Consider the following 11,015-nt stretch of genomic DNA (forward strand, 5'->3'; position numbering starts at 1 on the left):
ATAACATAAACTTATACCCACATAACCATTACGAGTTTAAATCTTTTCACATATGAGTAAGAAAGGAGCCACTTGCAGTGGCACATGCCTATAATCACAAAAACTTGGGAGGCTGGGGAAGGAAGATTGCAGGTCAAGGCTTGCCTCAGCTAATTGGTGAGACCCTGTCTCAAAATTTAAAAGCAAACCAACAAAAAAGGTAGAGGAATGGAGCTCAGAGGTACAGCAACCCTGGTTTCAGCCCCCAAAACCAAAGAAAGAAAAGAGAGAGAGAGAAAGGGTCCACAGAAACATTTTGAGGTGTGGATCTGATTTCCTGATGATATAATCATCATTTATTGCTTCCACCGAATGTCAAATTGTAGAGACACACTCTCAGCAGGATTAAACACCAAAATAGGATTCAAATGAATTTTTGACATCTCTCTCCTTGGAGGCCATTAGGAGATCTGACAAGTACTTACTTTTGTGAAACTTGTTCCAAGCTTATGACTAATCAGGGAAGTGGATGAAGAAGAGTTGTGATAATATAAATATATTTTAAAGTATTTTTCCATAGTTCTTTAAAGTTTATGGCTAATAACCTTTTCCTATTAATTTACTAATAGTATTGCTTTACTAGGAAAATTTAGAAAAGTTTGAAATCAGAATTTTTCTTTTTTTAGTAAAAAAATTTTTTGCCTTGTAAAAATAATAAATGAAAGAAGAAGTCAGATGTACTGATAATTTACTATAATGCATGCCAGGCACTGTGCTGAGTTCTTTCTTTCATTATATTTAATTCTGATAATAACATCTAATTCTTACTCTTCAAATAACAGACAAATAGATTAGACAGATGTGAGAAATTAAGGCTCATTAGGTAACTTGCCTCCTCAACTAGTAAATGACAGAGTTGGGATTTAAAATTGGTTTCAGTTTGACTGCAAAGCCTATGCTCCCATAAACACTCTATGTTGCCATTATTCACTGTCATATCTTTTAACAATTAGAATTCTGTTTGATAAAAATATATACCATTTTGACCTCTATGTATACAGCAAAGTCCTGGAAACTTCTCCACCTTCAATGTGACTTAATGAAGTGGAACAAATCAGTTTGTCCATGGCATGTTCTACCAAGGATTCCTGGCATTCACTTTCAGCATATTCGCTTTGTTTACTCTCTGTTGTTCTTACTGAAACCACTTCTCATCTTTGGAGAGTTTTCAGTAGCAGGAAATCAATCTTTCTGGGGCCATGATGGGAAGAAACAATTGGGAGACAAAATACAGAAAGGTCTGCTTAAGGCACATGATGTTGTTCATCCACTCGACCTTCAAAAGTTAGAATCCAACTTACAGGAATTTTTACCACTTGTTAAAAAAAAAATTAACAATCCATTCTGATGTAGAACATATTGAAAGAAATATTCTAAAATGTCCATTTTCTCCTTTAAAATGTTACTTTGAAATGCCAGCCCATAATTTCCAGAGAGCATAAACCACTGTAAAAATCAAAGAGAATTTAGCCGTTTTCAATGGAACAACACATGCAATGTACAATTTTACTGTTTTGATTTTGGACAAAGGGAACTGAGTATTCTGCATATTTCTTCCCTGTAATTTGACGTGGTATGTCTACCAGCACGAATCTCCTCTTTTTAGATGGAGAGACAAAATGTGGGGGCCTGTGACAGTGGCTGCAGTGACAGAGACTATGTGTGGTTAACAGATTTCTGCATAATTCATGGAAATTCCAATTTTACTTTGCAAATGTGTCTCAACATTCCAATTGGGTGTTCATCAGCCTGTGAGAAAAAAGAGAGAAAAATCTTTAAAAAATAAGTTTCAAGATATATTTTTAATTCTCAGAGCATTCAATTTCAGATTTTAAATCTGCATCAATATCTACTCTATCCATTGATACAGGTCCTATAAAATGCCTCCATTTAATCAGTTGCTCTGCTTGACTTTGGCACTGATTTGACTTGAAGTCCATGATAAAGTTCTCAAGAATCTGCCCTGTTCAAAGAGAACTGACCAGTCATTTTCAAATATCATTTTATGCAGTCAGGTGTTCAAAAAGTCTTTCACTGAGAGGATGGTGCTGTTTATTTCAGCTAGGTAAGAACTATGACTCACATGGTTAAAATGATAATGATCTACCAGTAAACATCATGGAACATAAAAGAAAATAAGATTTTGATTACAGAAATCATGAAATCATTCCCTTAATTGTCACTGAAAAAAGATACCTGCCCATTATTGATTTAAAAAAAAAATTAGTGCAGACAATGGGAAAAGATGTGCCTTCTACTGTAAACAAAGGATAAAACTACAGGGGAAGAAACACATAGGGATCCCCCCTAAAGGTGTAGACTCCACCCAGAAATGCAAAGTTGGTGTCTTCTGACAGAGAGAGGAGAATAAAAGACAAGAGACTGTGAGTGGCCATGGGTGGGTAATGCTGAGGAAAGAACTTGTTAGGCGGGGGTGACTGGTAGACAGTAAGTGGACCAGAACTAACACTGTCGTGGAGGGAGATCAGGAGGATAATGGCAGCAGAAGGAAGCAGACTGTTAGTAACTGCAACATGAGGTTCCTAGTGTGATGAGCCTCCTTTCCTCTCTCAGCTACCTCCCAAGAAGGAGAGGCTACTCCATGTGGTAGTGACATCTGAGCCTACGTACAGTTGAAATGGTAGCAACAGCACCTATGTATTTCATGCAATATCTGGCTGCCTCGAGACTATACAGAGTCCCTGGATGGCACATGTTATTGAAAATGAGTAGAAGAAGTCCTATCAGTCACTTGAGAGTGAGTGAGAGGTCATAATAAACAGGCCTACAAAAGAAACAACAGCTGTGATATGTCTCAAGTCCTCTGTACATCACCCATCCACAGTCTCTCAAGTGCAAGATGACTCAGGAACCTGGTGTTAATTCTCTCTGTCATTATATAGACCCACCATGGAAATAAGAGGATTCAAGCATATTTTCAACAGTAAGCACAGAAGCCAGGAGACAATGGTGAATGCTACACATCTGTGCATGAAAACAATGGTCAATCCATAATTATGTATTAATAATACATAAGGTAAATTTTACCCTGACAGGAGGTGAAATCAAGACTTTTCAGAAAACAAAACCTATTTATCACTATTTGAACTTTGATAAAGGAAATTTTGAAAGAAAGCAGAACTAAACTAGAAAAAGTTATATGTAAGAAACAATGAGCAGCCAGGTGTAGTGGCACACACTTATAATCCCATTTATGATCCTCCTGCCTCGAAAGACTGAGGCAGGAGGATCATAAATTTAAGGCCAGACCAGCAACTTAGCAAGAGCCTATCTGAAAATAAAACTTAAAAGAGTTGAGGATACAGCTCAGTGGTAAAGCACCCCTGAGTTCAACCCCAGTACCAAAAAAAAAAAAAAAAAAAAAAAGAAAGAAAGAAAAAAGTAATGATGATCAAAGGGTATCATAAATGCATGAGTAAATTCAAGCAAGAGATAACTACATCTTGCAATTGCAATAATAATAATTTGGAGAATAAAATCAAGATTTTTCTGGTCAAATTAAAAGATCAAAAAACAATAATATGTGAATTGGAAAAGGTAATGTTAGTCAAAGCATAACAATTGTTCAGAAAGAACCTAATGATACTGATTTACTTTAAATCTTGTCAAATAGGCATGTCAAATGTTTCTGGACAACAAATGAATTAGAAATTGAGACAACTTCTAAACCAGTAAGGAAAACTTATAATATAAAAGCATTGCAAATATTTCAATAGAAGGCATTGTAACATTAAAAAAATTGAAAACTAGAAGAATATATTAGAACTAAGTGTATTAGTATACTCAAACAATAAATATTAACTAACTATGTTTATCAGTTAAAAGTGAATATTTTAAGATGGGATTAAAATATTTTAGCTATGCTGTGTTTATAAGGGGTAAACCAAAAACATAAGATCCAAAAGTACTAAAGATCCAACTTTGTGACAATCAAGTATAGCTATGTTATCATCCAATCTAATGATGTAAAGTTTAAAGCAAAATACTAAATGTAAACTAAAGCACACCATAATAAAAAAATCTTAATTCACCAGCAAGACAATTGTTCTATATTAGTTTACAATTATTCTTTTAGTAATATGATTTAAATGTCATAAAAATAAAAAGTACACATACTTCAATGTGGAAAATTTCAAAACATAGGAGCTGATGTCTACAAAGTAAATATGTAAGTTTCAAAAACATAAAATGTCATTAAAATTGGAAACTATGGATATTTTTATCAAATACAAATGGGGAATTAACAATAAATAATCATATATTAGTCCATAAAGTAAGCCTTAAATCCTAATCCAAAGAATCCCACAATAAGAGGTTGTGAGTTTGTCACCTATACCTTCCAGGTTTTACTTTAATCATGATGGCCTTAAAACATCAACGATGAGGAATTTACAAATGTACCTTTGAAGGGGAAAAGGGAAACAGGTAAGACACATGAAGTGTCATTCATATAAAATATTCAATAGAAAATTATAAAGATATATATTGAAGTTTTCAAATATAAGAGATACCATCTTCTAGGGATAGTAGGTAAGAAGTAGAAGGGGACTAGGAACCAAGCTCTATTTTAATGTTTTATTTCTGAAAGCTTGTATTGACATAAGTATTCATTTTATTCTTTTTTATACATTTTGTATACCTGAAAATTTTGTAATAAAGAATAAATTAATCCAGGTAGGGTCTAATCCCAATGGCTCAGGAGGCTGAGACAGGAGGATTACAAGTTCAAGGCCAACCTCAGCAACGTAGTGAAGCCCTAAGCAACTTAGAGAGTCTGTCTCAAAATAAAAAGCTGGAGATGCAGCTCAGTGGTAAAGCCCCTCTGGGTTAAATCACCAGAACAAAAAATTTTTTAAAAAATAAAACAAATTCTTTTTGTGTATCTTATAAGAGAATACAATGGATAAAAACATTACTTTTTTAAAGTATCTTTTTTACCTCCCAGATATTAAAAAAATGAAAGATAATTTTATGTTTGAGCATCTGGAGAAACTCTAAAAGATGAATCAAAACCATATAAATGCAAAATTGGAGACAACCAACCATGACTTCAACCATGAAGTCCTGTTTGAATGTAGGAGCATTATATTTTTCCTCCAAACTGTATGTGCTGAGTTAACAGACATTCTGTGTAAGAAAAGTTCTTAATGACAGGGTTTAGGCCACACTGTGCATTACAACTCTTCCTGAGGACAAGGCACTTACCTCATGATATGATTCTGAGAAACTATGGGTCAAGCCTGTTTAATTTTATTTAGATTCAAATTTCCCAAATTCCTATGATTTTAAAATCCTCATTTGAATGAACACTTATTACCAAACTTCAGGACATAAATTATCCACTGAATATAATTTAGGAAATAATGTAATAAACCTTGATTTCCTAGTGTCATAATTGAATGGGAAAGAGTTCACTTTTGTCATTTATATTTGATCTTTATATAGAGTATTCACTTTTCAATTCAAATGCTCATAATGCTTTGTTTTCTTCCTATCTCTGTCTACTGTCATTTCTGTAGTTTCAATTAAAAAAGGGTTCTAAAAACAGAATAGAACTTGTTAATCATAAGAATTTGTTCATGACTACTTGCCAAATAGCACATATTTTTATTTAAAATATTTTCATTTCAATTTTATTTTCCCTTGTTTGAAAAAGCAAAACAGTAAACTAAAAAAAATATGAAGATTAAAAGGAAGAAAATAAACCCATGTAAAATCCCACTACCCAGATATAACCACTGTTAGGGTAATATAGGTAGGAGGGGCCTAATTACATGTATTTTCCTAATGTCCTTTTTCAAAGAGTTTTGTTTAACTGAAACAGCCTCTCCTTCCCTCTCACCCAGCACCATAATCTGATTTCTATGTTATTCTAAGAATTATTTATAATCATCTGTGAATAGCCACTGTTTAACACTTAACATCTTAGATTCAACCAATTCAAGCCAGCTACTTAAAGTTTATCATATAGGCCAGTGAGCTTCATGTCAAAGGTAGAGTTCCAGGGAAACACATTCAATCAGTGTTAAATTTTTACCTTACCAAGTTTGTCCTTTTATTGGCTATCAAAAAAGAGTAGCCAGTAACATCCTCATCTTTGTATGGCCTCTTTTCATTCATAAATTTATACACTGATTTATTTTCCCCTTGGCTAGAAAATAAAGATGTCTGTAAAAATAAAGACTATAAAGATGGATTACACAGGCCTCCTTGCATAGGAGAGATGGAGAGAAAGAACATTTTCAAATTTGGTTTGAGCTCTCAAAAGCAAAACCATCAGAGCAAAATAGTACTCCTACATTAATGCCAACTGTAGGTCAATCAAGTACTGCTTCCTGGAAAACACAGAGAACATAGTTGAAAGTTATACTAAATTGCATAATTTGGGAGGAGGAAATTCTGGATTAAAACTACCCTAATTTGCAATTTATAGGTTTTTCCTACTACTTTTATACATTTATCACAAAGCAGTAATTCCAGCTTCAGAAAGTACTGTTAGCAAGCTTGTTAGATAAATATCACTCTCAATTATCTTAACACTTTTATTAAGAAATTTCAGTTATATAACTCAAATGGATAGAAATGCAAGAACAAATGGAAATTATCTTATGTATAGCATCTATTTCCTTGAACAGCCTATATTTCTCTCAGCCTACATGAATTCATTATGCCCCTCAATTCACATTTGTGAATTCCATGAATCATCATGCCTATAGTCTACCCCCATTCATGCTTAACAGCATAGCTTAACTGACTCTGATTCTGTCTTTTAACTCCTACAAACTCTGAGTCATAAATTTTTTTTTTAATTTGAGAGAGTAGCTATTCCCCTCCCTCTGCCAAAGATAACCAAATCAACCATGAATACCATTTCAGTATTCTTTCAAAATTAAGAAACCACAGATGTAAAAGGCTATATTTGTTTTTGCCAAATTTTGCTCATTTCTGAGTTGTGTCCAGGAAATTTTAGAAACATTTTTAAAAAGGCAAAAAAAAAAAAAAACCACAAATGAAAATCAAAGGAAGAAAAGTTCTAAGTGCAAATTTGATAAACACATTAAACTTATAAACATGCTATGGGGTAGGGAGAGATTACTGTATTTTTAGGGGCTAGGTACTATGTATTAGCCTTTTGCAGAACTAATGAGCTTACAAGTTAATTCCCCAGTTTTTTCAAACTGTTTAACCTAATTCACAAAACATTCTAGAGTCTGAAGCTATCAACAGATTATACCAGAAAGTCAGTGAATTTCCTCTTGTTCCAATAGCATTGCTTCCATGCAGATTTTATCACATGCAGATTCTAGTTTAATGCTGAAAAAAAATCCTTAAAATAACCTCAATATTTTCTATGTAATGATCAAATAAGTCACCAATTCAATTTATAATATATGAAAGATGCAGGTAAGTAAAATTATAAATAAATTATTTTCTCTAAATTGAACTAGAAAGTATTTGTCATATTTTAGAAATATATGAAAAAAGACTATTGTTAGTAAAATTTTAAAAAATTGCATGGAAAACGTGAAGTAAGCTCTTTAACATTAGTTCTATTTCATCCTCTCTCCCCTTGTTCCTCATTAATTCTCATTTTCTTCCAAGTGCCAAGTGTTGATTATCTACAACCCACCGCAACCTCAAATCAATTTATGCCTCAAGATTTTTTTGATTTTCCATTACTTAACACAGGTTACCATTTTCTACATGTCTTTTTTTTTTTAATTTAAATCAGTTTTATTTAAGAATTTCCAACATTGACAACTCTTATAAAAAGCATCCAAGCACAGGACACAGAACTGCAGCAAACAGCATTCTTATGGGTAGCTAACAGACATTAGAACTTCCACCCTTCTTTGAGACACCTGAGCTCACTGGTGAACTCTGCTTCCAAGTACTCCTGCAAAGCACACCACAAGCTCAGTCCATGTTCTCAACCCATCAGCTTCAGTTCACATTACCACACTTACGTATCAGTAATAGAGGAGAACACACACCATACAGCATTCACAGCAGTTGACAAAGGGGTAGGGGAAGTACAAGTATCATTTCACTTAACACATTCAACTAACGTGGGTTATCTAAGAACAAAACTCACTTAAAGTCTTCCAACAGATGTGGATGTCCTTTGAATGCAAAAAACATTCGTACATTATTTGCTATCATTGCTCTCTGCACATTCTCTCACCAAAGCCACAGGATTGAGAGACACATCTCGCCAAGTTAAAAAATATCCATTATGCACCACCAAGTCTCTGCACGCGCTCTCTCCTTTCCTTGCTCATACTAGCCTTTCATGCCTCGGCACCACCATCAATCCCACACAAGGTTTCAAAAGTTCAAACAGCTATCTGGTTCCAAATCACAGCCTTGCGTTCATAGCGTTGATACGACTCCATGAAATAAAGAGTAGTGGATAAAAATGGGACACCCACCGTCAAAGATGCAGCCTGTGCAGTGTGATGACGAATTCTTGAATGAGAAAGCATGTAGACAGAAGCATTCCTATGGCAGAATATTTACAGCACTACTTTCAATGAAGTGCTTCTTCCATAAACATTTGAAATGAGATGAACTGCAAAGATTCAATGAAGGCTTCATATTGTACTTTTGTATATGAGAGGAGACAAGTGTTAAAAAACAAAACCAAAAGAACCAAACACTGTGACACCATGATCTCCCAAAAGGAGATTTTCCTAAGGAAAAAATCCATATGGTGGGGTTCAAATTTAAAAAGGAGAAAAGAATGTAGTTCTAATCAATGGTTTCCACTTTGAACATGCAAAGAATTCACTTAACAAGTCCAGGGATAAAACATTACAGGAGAAACCTTCTGATATCAATTGTAGTGTGTTGGTTTACCAATCAGGCAAACAGCAATTCACTTTCAGCCACTCAATAGTTCAACCCTTTATGTAACAAAACTTATAAAATTCCTTTAGCTCTTCCTCTTTTTCTAAAGAAAAATGTCAAAGATACTGCTGAATATACTCCATACTGAACAAACCAATTTTGAAAATTCTTAGTACATATGTATTTTACAATGTACTTACCATGAGTTTAGAAAAATTTGAATTCACACACCATTCTAACTAACCAACCATAACCCACTATCTACATTCCCCAGCCAGAAGATTTAGAATCCATGCTTGAGCCAAAGCCTCCATTGAAACCACTACCTGACCCTGCATTTGATGCTGATCCCCAATCAATTGCAGCACCAGAATTAGAACCACTATGGGAATTATTTCCAGACCCAACAGCTTGATATGGCTCTCTCTGCATGTTGCCCTGACTTTGGTTATTACCTGATGGGCCTGATTGGTTCTGCTGACTGGCTAACATGCCCATCATACCCCAACTGCTCTGCAGCGCTGCCTGGGCTGCTGCCATCATTGCTGGATTAATGCTAAAAGCACCAAAGTTCATCCCTCCACCCATGTTACTACCCTTATTGTTTCCCAAGCCAGCTCCACCCCCTCTACTGTTACCAAACCCATCCTGATTCCCAAAGCCACCTGGATTACCACCAAATCGTCCACTTCTCTCTAACTGCCTATTGCTATTGTGCTTAGGTTCAGCATTGGATATATGCACGCTGATTCCTTTAATGATCAAGTCCTCTCCACAAAGAGACTGGGCAACCTGATCATCTGCAAATGTAACAAAGGCAAAAGCCCTGAATGGTTTGGGAATGAAGACATCTACCACTTCTCCATACTGACAGAAGAACTGCTGCAGCTCATCAGCAGTCATGTCCTCCGTACAGCGCCCAACAAACACCTTTCTGCTTCTCAAAGGCTCATCCGGGCTTTGCTTACAATTGGGGAGTTTACAGTCACACCATCGTCCGTCTATCATATGTCGCTGTGACATTACTTTCACCTGGGTTTCATATTCCGTAAATCGTACAAAGCCAAACCCGTTTGAATGACCAGTTTTAATATCTTTCTTGACCTGCAGCATAAGAACTTCTCCAAAGGTACTAAAATATTCTTTCAGGTCCTGTTCGGTTGTTTTTCACGGGAGACCCAATACTATTAAATCAGATGTTTTTTGGACTGCTCTTTTCACTTTCACTGCCGATGAAGCATCTGTCTCATCCATTTTCCTTTTGTTATCTTTGGGATAGTTGACAATGTATACCAGGTTTCCCCAACCAGCATCAGGGGCATGCAGAATTCCTTCTACTAGGAAAACACCTCTCATACACTGGGTCACTAAATTCCTGTAGCGCAGCCCACATGCCCCTGGAAACTGGGCTTTAACTGTGGACAGCAGCACTGTCCCATCATCTTCTGATGGTATTTCAATGGGCTCATCATTCTCATCTTTCGTTACCCGAATAAATTCAGACATCTTTTCTTACTTCTCCACTTGGCCGCTGCTAGGAAGCGCGACACGGAAACTGAAGCAGCAAGGGATCCGAGAGCAGCCCAACGACCTCTACGTTCCCACCTCTACATGTCTTAATGCCAGTATTTTTTCAACATTTCTTAGAATCATCTAGGAATCTTTTTTTTTTTTTGAGCCTCTCAGTTTGTTTATTTATTTTTATTTGTCCTAATAAGTTATCATGACAGCAGAATGCTCTTCAATTCATTTTACACAAATGGAGCACAGTTTTTCTCTTCTCTGGTTGTATACATCATCTAGGTATCTTTTTACATAGACATGCCTTGGCTCCCTTCTAGATGTACTGAATCCAAATGACTGGGAGTAAGGCCCAGGAATTAGTGTAGGAATTAACCTCCCTGGTGATTCTGATGATCAATGTTAAGGGTACCACAACTCTAGTCACCCAGCAGAGGTATCTGGCAAGTTTTAAAAATAAATCCAAAGGGTTATAAATTGCTAAATTTCATTCTTCAGGATCTTGTTTGCATATTAATAGAGTACTCAATGTCAAAAGACCAAAGTGTGATAATTTTGAATATTTTTGAACATGCATTTACTTA

General features: G+C 35.4%; 1 pseudogene; it reads right to left on the reverse strand.

The window, feature by feature from the left end:
• Positions 1–9,171: 9,171 nt before the first annotated feature.
• On the reverse strand, positions 9,172–10,416 carry LOC143640084 (TAR DNA-binding protein 43 pseudogene; annotated as a pseudogene).
• Positions 10,417–11,015: the final 599 nt, after the last annotated feature.

Source organism: Callospermophilus lateralis, unplaced genomic scaffold (genome assembly GCF_048772815.1).
Source record: "Callospermophilus lateralis isolate mCalLat2 unplaced genomic scaffold, mCalLat2.hap1 Scaffold_112, whole genome shotgun sequence".
Classification (NCBI taxonomy): Eukaryota; Metazoa; Chordata; class Mammalia; order Rodentia; family Sciuridae; genus Callospermophilus; species Callospermophilus lateralis.